This window comes from Alosa pseudoharengus, unplaced genomic scaffold (assembly GCF_046254945.1).
Source record: "Alosa pseudoharengus isolate Yale_2024_CS ecotype anadromous, Long Island Sound unplaced genomic scaffold, YU_APseudo_1.1 YU_APseudo_1.1_scf_21, whole genome shotgun sequence".
Lineage (NCBI taxonomy): Eukaryota > Metazoa > Chordata > Actinopteri > Clupeiformes > Clupeidae > Alosa > Alosa pseudoharengus.
The window spans coordinates 6,341,538-6,359,714 of record NW_027468674.1 but is presented as its reverse complement, the minus strand read 5'-3'; the positions used below and the strand labels follow the sequence as shown (position 1 = coordinate 6,359,714).

The 18,177-nt window shown below is 41.0% G+C and overlaps 1 protein-coding gene across 2 annotated transcripts in view; it reads right to left on the bottom strand.

The window, feature by feature from the left end:
- Nucleotides 1-16,592, bottom strand: part of LOC143137496 (NACHT, LRR and PYD domains-containing protein 1 homolog) — a 65,500-nt gene extending 48,908 nt beyond the window's left edge. Inside the window, exons 1-4 of one of the 2 annotated variants that reach the window (XM_076297728.1) lie at nucleotides 16,390-16,592; nucleotides 7,344-7,533; nucleotides 5,013-5,078; nucleotides 4,347-4,591 (exon numbers count right to left, since the gene is read on the bottom strand). The gene's annotated coding sequence lies outside the window, so the exon portion shown is untranslated. Of the gene's footprint in view, nucleotides 1-4,346; nucleotides 4,592-5,012; nucleotides 5,079-7,343; nucleotides 7,534-14,055; nucleotides 14,151-16,389 lie in introns of those variants that run through there. The other variant, XM_076297729.1, reaches the window with a different exon arrangement.
- Nucleotides 16,593-18,177: the final 1,585 nt, after the last annotated feature.

The following is an 18,177-nucleotide window of genomic DNA, read 5'->3' as shown; positions in this document are numbered from 1 at the left end:
AACAAAATAAACTCACGAAATAGTCACCAGTTGCAAACAAGACAAGAGACAAACAGCAATCAATCAGACAAAACAGCAGCGCCTGTGAGTCCGGCCTTCCAGTCAACCAGGCTACACGCACCTGCAAGATGCATATCAGAGTTAAAATATACGATACATTTTTACAGATAGCTTCGTAATAAAAAATGCTGCGCTACATACCCGCTCCAGATACGGTGAGGTCACAGATCCGCACTATAAACACATAGTTAAAATCATTACGGGTAGGCTAAACTTGTAGCGACAGTGTCGCGTAGACTAACATTAAGAAGCCTACCTGAGCTAGCAGGAAATAGGAATACCCTCAACAGGAGTGGTGGAGGAGGCAAACAGCAGTTACGAGGCTACAAGACAAAAGGTAAACCCATAAAACACAAAGTGTGGAAAGCCAACACAACCCGCTAAGAAAGGAGACCTACCACGCTAGACAGGGAGCATTCTCAACGGAGGGGGAGCAAGAATTACAGCGCAGTCATTCACCGGTACTTCCAGGTCTTTTAAAGGTGTTTGGGAAGCAGCTGCTAATCAGGGGGATTGGCAAATAATTAGGCTGATAGTGACGTGACAGCATCAATGTGAGCAATCCAACCCCACTACATTTGCAAAAAAATATATAGTATTTATCGGTAACCAGCAACAAGTGCAATTAGTTATTCGCTGTCATTCTCTCTCCTGCCAACAAAAATGTGTTACGTTCCGAGCGCAGTGCGTAATTCTGCTTCATAAAGTTGAACAAATACATTTGGTCATATAAATAGCCAGTTTATGGTCTACAGTGTAGTTGGTAAGTTATGGTAGGCCAACTTGGAGTGAATATACAGGGGGAATTCTTTGTCTAGCTGAGTAGCCTGGCAGGTGCGCACGTAGGCATAGCCTACGGCCTAACACCGCAAGCGCTAATGAATCTTGCTCTCACGACAACCACGTCGTTAACTTAAATAGGCCTACTGTAGGTTAACATCACTCTGAGTTCACATTCAAGCAAGCAAAACGATGATTTGAATACATCTGTTTCTCTGGAAGGGCAAGGGGTAACAACAGGACAACACAGAGACAGGCCAGAATGCAGGACTAATGTTATGAGAGTATTACAGTAATATGGGATATTCTACGGGAAAATATTAAAACGGCAAGACACGTTAAAATGATAAACCCGGAAAAAGTTGGCATGTTAGGTATTTTTTGGTCCCTGTGATTATTTGTGAAATTGTGCAAACGACCTTTTCAAGTCATTTGAGAAGGAAGGAGTGTAGCAAGCTCCCAAGTTGACGCTCGTCTGAGAAATTGAGTTTTTGATAATGTTCAGCTTCGGCAGCTGTACAATGACTGAGGAAGCCTAGAGACGAGTCCATAGCAACAAGTTCATGTGTTGAATTTGTTATTACCCAGTGTGCTATGTTGAATGGTCTCAATGCTTTATTGTTTTATTTCATGTGAATACTTACTAGAGGAGTAACTTTTCAAGTAGGCTAATGCAGTTGCAGGAAGTGTGCATTTAGTTTCCATGCTTATTGTGTCACTGTTTCCACAACAATGTAGTGAGTAAATCTACTGAAATGGCCACCATCTTGGTGAAGTGCGATGTGTAATATCAGAAAGCAGAGGTTGGTTTTAAGGCGGTAGCATGATGTGTTTTCATAGCGCGTAATAGCGTCGGCGGAAGACATCGACAATTGGCCAGGGAGGGTCATGTCATTTTTGAAAATCCTGCTGGAGGGTCGTTGAAAATTATATAGCAGGCAGGGGAGGGTCATGCAACTTTTGATCGAAGCACTCAAAATCCCTCCGGCGATCCCGTTTATAAATAACGAACGGTCCCTAATCTTATAGGCATACTATAGTATTTGGACATACTATAGGTAGCCTACTATAAGACTACTATAGAAAAACTATAGCGGTTACAGGATATTATAGAGTTATTAGTAGTACTTCTACAGTATGTCCCAATTATTCCTATAATAATTATTCCTATAAGATTACTATAATATTTTGTCCCAAATACTATAAGATTCCTATACTAATTTTTCGTAAGGGGGATTGCTCATGTGGTTAGAAAAATGGGCAACACCAGTACCCCTGTTGTCTGTATGACCCTGTACCCAGGATTAGAACCAGTCTGCCTTGGCATAATGTACTTCCTTCAAAATGCACTAAACATTCGACTATGACGACTATGGCCCTCTGTGAGACAGAAGATATGAAAGGTAAGATAAACCTTTAGCTTAAAAGGGACAAAAACTGATAAAACTCCTAAAACAAATATACAAAACAGGTCAATTTTCAATAAATAACTTTATTATATTTACATACAGCAGTGGTACTCAAAGTGTGGTCCGCAAGCTATCTCAAGTGTTCCACAAGTAGATGTGGTAAAATATAATAGATGAGTTGTTTGCAATGTTGAACCAACTTGTATGTAAATTCAAACAATTCTGCAACACTGATGTAACCTATGCCAGTTTAAATCATATGAATCCTCTGACACCATAAGCAAGGTGCAAAGACAATAAGCAAGGTGGTTCAGTGAGAAGGCCTATTGTGTAATATACTGTTGAAGTAGGTCTACTGTTTTTTTTTTTTTTTTGCTAGGTGGTCCGTGAAACACTGACAAATAGTAATATTGCAGTCTATTAAAATAATGCAAACACAAAACAAGAACATCCAAACTATGCACAGAATTAACAATGTCCTCTTTTTGCCAGACGATGCAGACATCTGGCCTACAGATCCTTTGTAAGATGGTGGTGGGATTATTTAGGGAAAAAGGTCTGAGTTGTTGTTTCGGCTTGTATTGTCCTGTGGGGTATTCCAGAAAGCAGGTTTACTGGCTTAACTGGGTATGTTAACCCAGAGTTAGCGGTAACCCTGGGATTTCAGTTCCAGAAAGCTCAAATATGATCAGGCTATGTAAGTACCTATGGTAACATAGGCCCTGAACTTAACTGGGTATGTAAACCCAGAGTAAACGGTAAACCTGGGATTTCAGTTCCAGAAAGCTCAAAAATGATCAGGCTATGTAAGTAACTATGGCAACATAGGCTCTGAACTTAACCTGGTAGGGGGTAGGTTTTGTTCAGGTTATGTTCAATTATGTTGGGTTATTTCAGTGCATGTTCAACCAGGCCGCTATTTTTACACTTGTCACACAATGGCGTTTCATTTTGACGAAGGTCCGATTGACAAAGAAGCACAATCATCACTAGCTAGCCTACGTCCCTGGCTCACCAGACAGATGGACAAACAACATCTCAGACACACTGAAGATATAATTAAAACAAGGACAGTACAAAAAAGGGGAAACATAGCCTATAGAAAATTAATAAATAAGTTTAAATATAGCTGTACAGCTCAGCCGGGTATGCATGTTGTCACTAAGTTTGGTTAAGAATGCTGATGGCATTTGGGATAAAATATTTTTTTAATAGGCTTCACACGCTCTCCGACTGGGAGTTTTTGTAGTGTTGGAGACGCAGAGCATATCGGCAAGCTGTCGGTCGGTGCGTAAACTTTGCCTTGCGCTAAAGCAGTTCCTGCGCAACTTCATTCGTTTTCCTGGACACAAACCCACGAGGATCATTAAAGTGTAGTTTCACCAACTGGCAGGTCAGCATCACTTATTCAATTGTCCAAATGTGCACCGAAATGTGTCCAATAGGCTACCCATGCCTTCCGACATTCACCCTTCCGATGATGGAGCGCAAAAGTTTAACTTGGCCCACAGCTGCAGAACCCGCGTTAAAATAGAAAATTACATTTGGGATTCTCCAAGAATTCTATGGCCCACTCAATCTGTGACAAGATAGGCTAGTTTAAGAAAGCATCATTCAAAGCAGTCAATACAATACGTGATGTCCAGTGAATTATTTAATTGTGCTTTTGACATTAAATAGGCTATCCTAAACGTATGCATTTACACGGTCAGTTAGGCTATTCTCTGTCAAGCAAGGTCTCGGACGCAGACGCTTAAGTAGGCCTATTGCTCTTTTTTTATTATTACAGTTCTCTCCTCCTAGTAAGCCTCGACTACTCCGCCTCTGAAAAATACGGTGCTCTTCGTTTCGCCGGTTTCACTCATGGTTTCGACTCTCAATAGATGATGCCTTTATAAGTTCGCCGTGAACGCGCACAACTCTAGGTTATCTAACACAGGGTTGATTGAACTAACTGGTAACCGGTGTTTTGGAACCGACAGCTCGGGTTTAGTCGCCACAGGTTCAGACAACCCAGAGGTTAAGTTTTATCTCAGTGTTTGTTAAACCTCCTTTCTGGACACAAAACACATTCGTTGGCTGTGATGATTCTATTACATTGCTCTTTGATTGCGCTGGGCCATAGGTGGAGCCATCAGGTGTTATTGTGGAGATGTCGCTTTCATCCTCCTCCTCCTCTTGATCAATCCGAGGTCTTCTAGCTGGCCTTGGATGAACAGGCTTGATGGCAGTAGAGGTAGCAGGCTTGATGGCAGTAGAGGTAGCAGGCCCCCATGCCCATGGTGTATCCCAAGTGCTTGTATCAATACTCATACTTTTCATGAAGTATTCTGTTTGGGTACCTAAAGTAAATAAATGTGTATTACTGTCAAGTTACAAGATACTAATAGTACACAGGACATTCACTATCTCACACAAAACTGTACTGGCACAATGAAAAACAAAAATATTTTAGTGACTGTGGTAAGGTGTATGATGTACTAAGTAGCACACCCACAAGAAGACATTCGGTAATATCAATTCTATCTGTTATGCAATTCATGGGTTTCATCAGGTCCATTTACACAGGTGTATTAATCAAGCACCATGCAGTCTGCATTCATAATCGAGGTGCTTGATTTTATACACCTGTTGAAAGTGACCTGAAGAAACCCATGAATTGACTATCCCAAACATTGTCGAGCACATAAGAACCTGTATTAGCCTACTAGAAAAAGACTTCTAAAAACTAACTAGCACAACAATAAAAGTTAGATCACAAACCTTTGCTTCTAACGTGATGCCCTAATGTAGGCTAGAAAGATGTGTAGCCTGACATCAGGATGTGCTCTGGAAGATATACAAAACACTAAGTAAACAGCAAGTAATCAAACAAAACATCATTGTAGGCCTACAAAGGTCAATGTAATAATGGCAAGAAGACATAAATTAGACTGAAGTGTAAATACCTGAGCTCTAGTGATAGCAACTTATATAGTCTGTATAGTAACCTAGGAGTTTTTGCTCCAACTGATGATCGGTTACAGTTCATTTAGTTTTCAGTAATTGTACATTTCGTGTTGGTGTTCTTGGTGTAATTTTGATTGCTTTATCTGCCAAGTAATTTGTCAAATACATAGCGAAGTTTGCATGGAAGAGACTGACGTGACAAGAGGGCATTGCCTTTCATTAGGTGAGTGATCTTTGTAACTTGGACAAATGTCTTTTTTTGGATAACTGAAAAGTGTAGTCAGGTTAATAGGGCATAGATCACTCTGAAAGTAATCCCCAACAAAATCATTCTTCATGTTGTTATTGCTATAGTTTTTGTGTGGACTTGTGGCACCCCCAACCAGCCTTGCAAATGGTTAGCTGTGTATGGGTATGTAAAACTCTTGCTGGCCTCTTGCTGGAGATGGCCTCTTGCTTAGGTTTCTGCTAATTACTTAATGTGTTGTCCCAAGTATACACTGAGTGTTACCTGCTTTGTTCTCTCCCTCCATTCTCCACTGTGCCTGTTCTGCTTATCCAGGACCAAGGATGCAGAGGACAAAAAGGGTGTGCGATATATGACTGGAATGGTCAGATAAGATCATTTTTTATGTTTGAGGTCCACACGATGGGGCCCTTACACAAATGGAGTTGTGTTGATCCAGCATCTTCCACACCTCCCATAACACTCCCGACTCCAGCCAAATGTTGCATCCTCCTTATAGGTTCCCTCTTATAGGTGTACAGAGTACAGGGCTACCCATCCCTTCCACATTGTGTCTTTTGTGTAGTTCACACACAATTGTTGTTCAAACTTTGGAAACTGAAATCTTTTTATTTTTTGGAAACCTAAATGAGTGTCACCATACCTCCCTCCCAGTCTTTTTTGCATTTGTTCCTGTTCTTGTTTTAAACACACATTGAAAACTTAATAAAAATTCTATTGAAAATCTAACATCAGTCATCCTTTTCATGCTGTAGTCTCACCAGCCGGCTGAAATATAAGTTATAAGTATTTTATTGAAATAGTTGATTGCTTATTGAGTTACAAGTGTGTTATTGAAACAGTGGGTGTCTTATCTTGCAGTATGAATCAAAATTTTCACATTTAAAGTTGTTATTGATTCTTATTTAGCCTATGTGTTTTTGACATGTTTATGGCTTACTCTTAAAATGTTACCAAGGCTGTGTGGTGCCCACCTTTATGCTATTTCTCTAAAAGAACTGAACAGATTTAATGCATTGATCAAACTTTTAAAATTTAAGCTGTTAGGCTACTGAATGCCATTTATATATTTGATAGACGTTTATTGCTAGTCCAATGATCAAAGTTGTGCAGATTTGGGGGGGGGGGGGGGTGCACCTTCATCTTCATCTCACCAAACGACACTGGATCTAATGTTCACACACAAAAATGATACAAAATGCATAGCCTACGTTTTGACAATGTAAGTAAAGTATATGTAGCATGATACAGGCAAATGTAGGAATCCAATAACAGCTAATGTCCTGCAATGGAACAAACGTTCAATGTTAGAACTACCAAAGAACATATTTTAGATTGATGTAGCAAACTAATTATAATCGCAATATATAATTGACACTATAATGTAAGCATGCTAACACGTAATAACACTCGTTTTTGGTTTGTTGTAATGTTTCACGTTCAATAACGCACTCGCTGCTGTCTATCCCATTGAAATAACACGACACGCAAAGAGCTGTTTGGAACTGTTGAATCGTACGTGAACCACGTGACCGCGTGGCGGCGACTTCAAAGAGTGTCGCAACTCTCTTTTTATATGGCTCTGACTGAAGCATTCCGTTTGCGTTATGTACTGCAACAATTAGCTTCCAATAGGCCTAATCAATGGAAGTAGCTACACCTGGCGTGTTAGTGGCCTGTAGGCTAAGTTCGGGAAAATAGACCATTCCTCTAATGGATTTTACCAGAGCCCTTCCTATTAGACATTCTCTGATTTTACACGTCGCGAACAGAACACTTCAGTTATGTGCAATATAGGCTAGCCTAAGCCTAGCTTGTACCCTTTTCATGCATGCTAACGTGAAGAATATGAACATGCTATTTTGTAACAGACGTTAGGTGGAAAAGTTTGTACTTACAGCCTGTGAGCTGGTGGTCGATCGTCATGACTGTACAGAACCAGGTTTTCAGAACATCGATGCAAAACCACTTTCTAACTGTAGGCAGTGAGTGTGGTCGAAATGATTGGAACACAGAACTAATGTTGCACTACTTCGTTGGTGGTGTTCCAACGATAAATCCGAACCATTTCTTCCTCAACTCTTGTTTCTAAGGCAAGACATGAAACATTGATGTGTTATTGCCACAAATAACACAGGCACAATTTTTTTTCTGCCATGTTAGCAACTTGCTGTTAGCTCCTACTAGCTGCAGAGAGACAATCCCCTAGCCACAAAATCTTCCAGTCTTCCTGTAGGCGGTCACAAGCCAAGGTGGGCGAGGCGATGAATAATCAGTTTCCCTTCGGTGTCATTGGGAAGGGCTCTTTCTGATTCGCTTGTTTTTCCGTGTATTTTCTTTCATTGGCTAATGCGGGCAATGGGGGTAGAAGATAATTTTCACGTACAGCATGCATATGCAACTTGGAGTGAGCTATAGTATTTCGAAAGTAACAAGTATTAAACGGTTTCTTAGTGATTGAGACCTTTAATAGGGAGTGATCCGGCTCTCCGTAAACGGGCTCTGACATTACGTTTCAACACGTAAACCATGTGCATGTTGTTATCTGGGGCTTATAGTGTACAACACTGTGAAAATACGGCCCTTGCGGTCCATACTCACACACAGGATGAGCGGCTAGGACTCACTGAGGTGAAGTGATGATGGGGTGAAGACACAGCAAGCAAACGTGGATTTTGGTGGAGAGGGCAGATTTATTTACAGTGCGAAAACAGTGCAAACAAAGACTTGACAAAACAAAACAAAATTCAACCAACCAGTTTCTTAAGCACTAGCTGTCAGAGTTCTCAACTCTGTATTGTCTGTATTTTGGCTATTCACTCAAGAGGTAGGTGATATATTGGCAAATAAGCATGCTATTGATGCAGGAGGTCTCATACCGGTCAGTTTGATACCAAACATACAAAATACCAAATGAAAATGTCCATTCGGACGAAAGCACTACATATGTCAAAACTATATGACCTCACCATTTCCCAGAGTGCCACCGTGCTTTCATACCAACCATCAGGGTCCCATTGAGGCATCTAGCATGGTGGCTAGCTTTCATACCAACATCCCCAAGGGACTCATGATGCTGCTGGACTATCAGGGTATTTGTCCTTGACATTAAGGCTGACATAAGTATGATCACATCATACCTTCCCAGGTATGGGTACCAATACTGTCTATTATGTAGCATAATAGATGGCCCTTACAATGACCAAATAGCTTAATAGTAAAAGTACACTGAAAATAGCCTAGGCCTCAAAGGAATAATATATGACTTATCTGGTTAAAAAGTGTCAATGCTTAGTCTAGGGTGCAATTGTTTTGGTTTGAATATTGTTTGATCATGATTGTTTGATTATGGAATGATCACATAAGTTAACAGTAGTTTGTAGTAGCTATAGTTAAGCACTACCCTAGTTCAACATAAAAAGAGCACTGATCAAAGGCTACAGAAGAGGAGGGCAGGAGAGAGAAGGCAGTGCGTAATTTCTGTACATCTGCTTTTACAAATTCCATTGTACTCTGCAACTTTCACATCCAGTAAGCAATGGTTCAAGAGAGAATTATTGTGCAAGTCAAGTCAGTGTTCTGTAATCAGGTTTCACTTCATTTAACTGAGATCATCGCACTCCCTTTCTCTGTCAGATATGTAACTATTTAGCATACCATTTTCCACTTTGGAACAAGTAACTATGCACCGTGAACCGGCTAAAAATTACATTGAAAATGGCCTAGGCCTCAAAGGATTCAAATATGTGATATTTTACAGTGGGTACTCCTCATTGAAATGTGAAATACCTAATGTAACTTCACAACAGTTCATGACATGGGGTGTGTGATGACAGCGCCGCACTCCACATAAATGCGACTGCTACTCTGAATGCATCCATGATCACCATAGCCAAATTAAAATGTAGGCTAAACATAGGTTGCATTTTTGGCGCAGGTGCACGTTCTGGCGCATAGGCCTACTGTGACGTTGGCTGCCTAAACCTCTGTTTTTGTCAGTTTACATGCAAATGTGCAACCGAAGCTTTCCAAAATCTCCACTCTGGCCGGAGTTCTTAGAAAGAATCGTTTTCAGAGGTGAATTCTCCATTTGCATGCACAAACAAAGAATGTCTCCATAACCATGTACGTGTACCCTGGAAATCCAGAGTTCTCGAGGGAGCACAATTTGAATTTGCTCAGCAAGTGACTCTGACAACGAGTAATGATGCTCATTACCTATGCCCATGAAACCGAGCGGCACCAATCAAATCGGTGTATCTGATATAGGCGGGCCAGAGGCCAGCTAGATAGATGACGACAGCACTGCGACGTCGAAGTCCGGAAACATTGGTCGTAGTAGTGTTATCCAATTGTGTCAACGTCCGGAATCGGTCAGTAAACACTGGTCATAGTGTTATCCATTTGTGTGCAGTGATATTTTTGCAGTGCAGTGATCGTTTTCCGTTTGAACACATTCATCAATATTTAAAATGGCCAATTTTTTGAATGTGCATATTGTTTCAGAACCGGAAAAGAAAACATGGCTGAGTTGGATACATGCGCGGATCTACAGGGTGGCAAAGGGTGGCAGCTGCCACCCCTGTTGCCACCCCATTTATAAATCAGATAATATTTTTTTTTAAGTATATTTTATGTTCATACATGTTGAAGGTCAATGAGACCCGTACCACACTCCTCTCAAACAGAAATCGCCGATTTAGAATCCCCCTCGCAATGGTTTCACCCATCACCTTTAGCGCAGCGACCCCCACGAAATTTCACAATAAACAGCTGGCTGCACAGTGAGTGAATGCAACCATGTCAGCTGTCTGTACAACGAAGCAGGCACACCGTTGGCACGGGGGATACACGCTAAATTATAGCCTATACACATTAACAGCCGTAGCCTAGGCTACTACTAACCACAACCATCTCTAGACTGCACAAGCTCACTTTCACTCTGCTAGTAGCCTAACAGTTGGATATCTGAAATGTTTGATCAGTTGTCTTAACAACCATCATAAATCAAACGGCTACTTGCTTCTATATCCTGCTCGTACTTTGTAGGCTAGGCCTACTTCTATCTGAAATGTTTGATCAGTTTGTTTTAACAACCATCATAAACTAAACAGCTATCAAGTAGGCTATAGCCCTACTTGCTATATCCTGCTCCTCCCGACATTAGCTATTATTATGACCGCCGCGCAGACTAGGTTTAGTCATTTTTTTTCTTTTCTTTTTCACATGGCCAAATTTCCGTCAAGGATTCCCGGGACACTGAAAGACCGGAGTACACGAAACTTGGTTGGCATGTAGCCCCACATGGATAGCATGGAACCATCGTTTTGATCTGTAGCCCCCCCGCTGGACTGGACCCCCCGAAAGGAGGGTAGGGCAGACACAGTTTTCTGTATGTGTGCATGCACATGCACACACAGAGGCACATACGCAGGCACACACACATAAACATAAACATGTACACGCACACATGCACACAATTCAAGAATTTCTCAGAATTATGAACAGGCAAGATGGGGGTAGGGTTGTATAAAATGTATTTTACATGTGAAATCTATGAACTAATCATGTTTTGGTACTTGTTGTCTAACAGATACCAGTGAGAATTGCATGTGCATAATGCAATTCAGTGAGACAGAATCATATATGCCTTTCAGCTTGACTTATTTTTGTGGAAAAAATGTGCTGGACTGGGCGGCGGTCATATTTTGTACCGCTCTGCGGTACATCTAGTTTTTGCTAGCCCTAGCTACTGCTTATTAACTAGTTTTCACTAATCAGTATAGCTCATAACACCACATTTAAATTCTAAAACATTTATTTCAGACATCATTTACAAGACACAATTAATTTACTTTGATGCATAAACCCCTCATAGACAGTAGGCAAAAGGTATCACAGTATCGGAGTAGCCTATCCTATCTAATAGCCAGGGGGTCCTAAACAAGCTGGGAATTTAGCTAAGCTATCTTACTTGTGCCGGCGCCAGGGCTAAGACGTGAGGAGTTAGGATATTTGAAGCTCAGAGGCACAACAAGGAAAATCAAAATGAATCCATGAAAAAAGGGGGCAAATATTGTAAGTATTTTATATATCCCCAGCCAACGTGCAATGCAATAGTCACCACATTCCCCATTATGTCAGATATGCATGCATGTAACATGCTATGTCAGATAGCATATTTTCAATGGGGAAGTGATTTAGCGTTTTGCATTTGCCTGAAATGATCTAGCCTAGGTATAATGTTTGTTTCAATATTTTATTATGTTTTTATATATTACTTAATTCAATGTATTTAGATATTGTTCAAATGTTGTTGTTGATTGTAAGGGCAAAGTAGGCTAAGTTGCAAATCATTATAATTGTCTGTTAATTTCTTTGGTCTTTACCATTCAAATATTATGATGGTTTACAGTGGGCCAGAAGTGGTGGTCCAATATCTGGAAGCCAGATTGCACTACATGGGTTTTTGCTCACAATTTGGTCCCCCACTTTGAAATTATCTCCTGGTGCCCTTGCTCAAAACTCACTAGAAGACGTCATTTGAGGGGTCATTTTTTCAAAATTTTCTCCAGGGGAGCATACCCCCAGAATCTTGTTTCAATCCAGATAACTAAATCTATTGATGGCTTATTTTGTATGACTAAATTTGTCCATATTCCCTCAAAACTCACTCGAAGACCTCATTTAATGGGTCATTTTTTCAAAATGTTCTCTGGGGGAGCATACCCCCGCATACCCCCAAACCCCCATAGAATTGCTTTTTGACACTGTACAATTTAAGTACAGACTACACAGACTGTAGATAGCAGGGTTCCCACACCTTGGTGAACATCAAATTCAAGGACCTTTCAAGGACTTTCCAGGACCAATTTCATCAAATTCAAGGACCACACGTGGCGGCATTTACCTACTGTGACCGCTGAATAGGTTATCATATTTTAATACAATGCAAATTCAATAAAAGACTAAACGGCATAGAAGTTGTTGGGTCAGAAGCAATGCAAGAAAGTGGACTGAATTTATAGCCTACATTGATATTGATCATATTCATAGCCTACATTCAGGGTGCGATTTGTAGGGGGGGATGGTGAGGATTTCCCCCCCTCTGGTTTTCCTATCCCTACCTCTGCTAAATTATTTTTATCGTCGGGGGGGACAACATTTATCCCCCTCTGCCCCTCATATTGATTAATGCTACTTCATATAAGTAAAGCGCTGCAACGTGAGAACAGTCTAGTAGGCTAGCCTAGGCCTACATAATAATCTGACATCAGAAACGCACCGTCACCGTCAGCACTGATGCTGCTGACACAGTGGCTGCGTGATAACTTAATTTGGCCTTGATTGTGCAGGACATTTCAGAATGTCGAGTGTGTAATCCATCATAAATGGCTAGGTTCAATGGAAAAGTTATCTGGACAAATGAAAGAAAACGAGAAGGATTCAGTGAAACATAATAATGTTTTAGAACCTTAAAAATTAGAAAACTGATGCAACTGAGATGGAGGACAACTGCACGTAGAGTAGAATGTAGGCCTATTGTCCGAAAGAACTTAAATTAAATGAGGAGATATTTGCTGAATGTCACAAAAAGTGTTACAGAAATTGCTTGGCATCGCTTATTCAATGGCTCTCTACCGAAACACCTGTAGTTTGCGGAGGACGAACGAGAAGGCACTCGTTTGATAAATCAGCCAGTAGTAGACAAATAACTTTTAGAAATAATCTGTACTGCAAAAACGAATGTTGGTGGGTATTTAAACTCTCTAGCGGGTGTTTTAACAGCTGCAAGAAATAGAAGCTTCATGGTCTTTATGTTCTGGTTCGTAAATTAGCCTATTTTCATAAAACTTCAAGTTGCCCTATAACTTTACTCTCCAAACTCTTCACTGCACTGTAGGCAATTAACTGACAGTATGATAGGCTATTTATTTTCTGTAGGCTACAATAAACACATTTATTTTTTCAACTTTTGCAATATTACGCACTTGGCTACTGAACGCAAATCAGCAGGAAAGAGAATGCACGTAGCCTACGCAGCGTGTAGCGCAATGTGTAGGCTATTTGGTTACCAACTAACACTGTTAGCCAATTCACTAACTTAAGACTTCAGTGCCATCATATACAACGTTTTTTTACACAACAAATACAGAAAGGATGGAGGCAGCAAAAGTAGAGAAGTCATTTCAGATGGGGCAAGAACAAGGTGAATTTGTATGCTTGTCAAAACGTAGTCCTACCCTGCATTAGAGGAGCTGATCATCATACCAAGCACACTCGCTGTTTAAAGTCATACACGGTAAACTAAAACTAAAATGTTACAAAGGTGGCAAAAATAATAGGGTATTATTAGCCATGACATTACAAGGCTAGGCTTTTTTTTTTTTGGTGGTGGTGGTGGGGGGGGGGGGTTACAAACTTATTCAAAATCTTCCCCCCCTCTGGTTTTTAAATAAATCGCACCCTGCCTACATTCATATCCACAGTACATGGCTATGCCATACTACATTACATATAAGATGTACATTAGCCTACCGTTTCATGGAATTTTATGGAAAAAAGTGCAGCATTGAGATGTTCAGAATTATATCAATTTGTTTCACTTACCTTCATCTTTGATTAAGCTAGTTTTTGACTTCTGTTTAAAGTGCCACGGTTGCCAGAAAGCTGCTCAGAGATATATTTAAACCATTCTCAGGCTTTTGTTAAAGACACAATTTCAGTGCATTTTTTTACACCCAGTAACTATGCATGTGACAAACTGTCCTAGTATCCTTAACAAGTACAACTGACAAAGAATTGGCATAAACTCTGTTGGTTTATTCAACACCCCAAGGGCGCGGGAAGGGGGGTGCTGAGGGTGCTGCAGCACCCCCTGCTGGCAGGAGATAGATTTTTTTTTTTTAATATTATATATTTTTAAATAATTACTAATTCGCTGTCTGACATTATTTATATTTTTGTATGTGAAATGATGAGTCAAATAGCAAAAAAGGGTTATGGATAGGTTCGAATATAGGCTACTAAAAATTAACAGTTATAGAGATCAACGTGAACGTGAGTCAGTTACTGTAAGAACCGTAGCGTGGTTTCATCTATGTGATAGCGATCAAGTGTGTAGGCCTACGGTTGATATAGGCCTACATATTCTATGCGATTTACACGTTAAAAAAAAACATGGATAAGCTGAAAGAAACTTTAATTGTGTTTTACAGTTTTGCAAAAATAATAAATGCATAGCTAGTGAAATCATTTCACTATCCTAGTCGCTAAGATAGAAATTAGGACACATACTTGCTGTGGAGACGACACACTTTAGGCTATTCAGAAATTATTTGCGAGATCATTGCAGCCTGATTATTAGCCTATATTTAAAGCCTAACATCTCTGGTGTGGTTTTGACGATCAGATAAGTAATTTTCCTGAGCTATACTGAAATAGGCTAACGATGTCAAGTGCGCTTCTGTGGGGGTTAGGGTGGGCGCATTGGACTCGGAGTCGTCGGACATCCATTATTTTTGTTATTCAGCACCCCTGGTCAAAAATAGGTTCCCGCGCGCATGCAACAACCCAACCCATACTCTACCATATCTTGGTATTGCACATAACATTCTACTATATAAAACAGAAGCAACAAATACTAAACCATTTGGGTCCTTTGATAACCAATCTGCATAACATTCCTTGGCAAGCCAAACATCTAGGAATTTACATTTTCCGGGCATGACATTACGCGACGACTTGCAACTCTCATCTGACTCAACGTGAATGTAGCCTATTGGACGCACGTAGGCCTAAACCGTAGCCTACCAACGAACGAAGAAGAGCGAACGTACTTTTGCAAATTAAAAGTCTGCGGAATCAACATAATTTTAAAAGATCGTGTGGTAGTAAAATAATAACACATGAGTCGTCATCCGTGTGAAATTTCAACCCCACAAAAAAATTCAAGGACTTTCAAGGACAAGGTGTTTTTTTGGCTGTTTTCAAGAACTTTCAAGGGCCTTGAATTTATTTTTTCAGATTCACAAACTTTCAAGGATTTCAAGGACCCGTGGGAACCCTGAGATAGTGATTACACAGAGAAAGGGTCCACAATTCACAAATTAAGACCCACTCCATCCAAAAAGCCAGCTACATGTCTGATTTGCCGCTCACCCCGTGTAATAGTGTAGAGAACAAAACACATTCAATGAAATCCGTAGAATAGAGTTTTGAATAATGTCCATGGCCCCCCTCCTGGAACCTTATGCCACCCCTTTGCCACCCCAAGAATAAATCTCTTGATCCGCCACTGGTTGGATGTGGGCGGGGAAGGCTTCAGGAGATGTACTTGGACACACACGTCTCAGACGCAAGCCTTGCCGAAAACGTGTGCATGCTAGAAATAGGACCGACTATTTTGCATGCGACACGCAAGCGTGTTGGAAGCTTTTCCATTCAACAGTGAAGAACAAAAATGAAGAGACGTTTTACTTGGCAGAGAGGCCGCTGCAGCGCAGCATCAGACACATTTCTGGTGAGCAAAGACATAGAAAACGCCACGCAGCCGCCACACGACGTTCATGTCACGCACCCGGTCTGAAACAGCCTTTATAGAACTCGACGGACAATTCCATAGCTTTCTAATATCTATGGGGAAAACAACGTTATCACGGGGACGTCCCTGATATTCCCAGGTGGCATGAAAGGACCATATGTCTGCTTGCGTATTCGCGGCGCAAAATTGGACATGAAGGCTACCGTAACTCATATATTCAAAAACTATGCATAAGATTCGGCTTAAATCACAGGGAAAACGGACACTGAAGTGGTCAATAAACATGGCTGCCAGTGCTCTGAAACACACCTGTCTTTAGTTACCTGTACGCGGAAGTAGCAGATTTTTGTAGGCTAATTACACAGCAAGCCATTCCTGCCAAAAAGAACTTGTTTGCCCACCTGATGTTTTGGGTTTGTATCCGTGTGCAGAGGGGTATTCCAGAAAGGAGGTTTAACAAACACTGAGATAAAACTTAACCTCTGGGTTGTCTGAACCTGTGGCGACTAAACCCGAGCTGTCGGTTCCAAAGCACCGGTTACCAGTTAGTTCAATCAACCCTGTGTGAGATAACCTAGAGTTGTGCGCGTTCACGGCGAACTTATAAAGGCATCATCTATTGAGAGTCGAAACCATGAGTGAAACCGGCGAAACGAAGAGCACCGTATTTTTCAGAGGCGGAGTAGTCGAGGCTTACGAGGAGGAGAGAACTGTAATAATAAAAAAAAAGCAATACTTAAGCGCCTGCGTCCGAGACCTTGCTTGGCAGAGAATAGCCTAACTGACCGTGTAAATGCGTACGTTTAGGATAGCCTATTTAATGTCAAAAGCACAATTAAATAATTCACTGGACATCACATATTGTATTGACTGCTTTGAATGATGCTTTCTTAAACTAGCCTATCTTGTTACAGATTGAGTGGGCCATAGAATTATTTGAGAATCCCAAATGTGATTTTCTATTTTAACACGGGTTCTGCAGCTGTGGGCCAAGTTAAACTTGCGCTCCATCATCGGAAGGGTGAATGTCGGAAGGCATGGGTAGCCTATTGGACACATTTCGGTGCACATTTGGAAAATTTAATAAGTGATGCTGACCTGCCAGTTGGTGAAACTACACATTCATGATCCTCGTGGGTTTGTGTCCAGGAAAACGAATGAAGTTGCGCAGGAACTGCTTTAGCGCAAGGCAAACTTTACGCACCGACCGACAGCTTGCCGATATGCTCTGCGTCTCCAACACTACAAAAACTCCCAGTCGGAGAGCGTGTGTAGCCTATTAAAAAAATATTTTATCCAAAATGGCATCATCATTCTTAACCAAACTTAGTGACAGCATGCATACCCGGCTGAGCTGTACAGCTATATTTAAACTTATTTATTAATTTTCTATAGGCTATGTTTCCCCTTTTTTGTACTGTACTTGTTTTAATTATATCTTCAATGTGTCTGAGATGTTGTTTGTCCATCTGTCTGGTGAGCCAAACACAAATGTCCACTATGGTGTAGGCTAGGCTAGCTAGCCTTGGCCTACAGTAAAGATTTATTATGACCGCCGCTAGCGAAGCGGTCATATAGGGATTGTCAAAGTTTTTTTTTTTTTTTTTTTTTCTCGTCATCTACTTCCTGAAATTTTAGTCAACGATACCTGGGGCACCGAAACACCGGGGCACATGAAATTTGGTGGGTATGTAGCCCCACTAGACTTTTACGGAAAAAAATCGTTTGGTCCCCGGGGGCCACTCCCCCTCCGCGCTGGGCCCCCCGAAACCCAAAAAATGCAGTTTTTCCTAAATAACTACCTGAACCGTGGCACCGAGGATGAAGACATTTTTATGATATGTTGGTCTCAAGGGCCCACATCAACCTAGCCCATAATCACTCATTTGTGATTTGCACCCCCCCCCCACCCCCCCCCGGTAAAAAATCTAAATGCAATATAATTCTGCTTTAATCGCCCCTGTCTTCAGTAAAGACGTTCAGAACTGCACCAAATTTTATGTGTATGATTAACCTGACATTCTCTGGGGGTATGCCAAGTTTCATAGAATTTTATCCATGGGGGGTCTAAAAAATTAAGTTATGTGTACATTTAGTGACTGTACACATTAGCCTGTAGATGGTGGTGCACACATATACACATGCACACACAGGCACCCACATACTATCGGTATTAGAACGGCCGATAC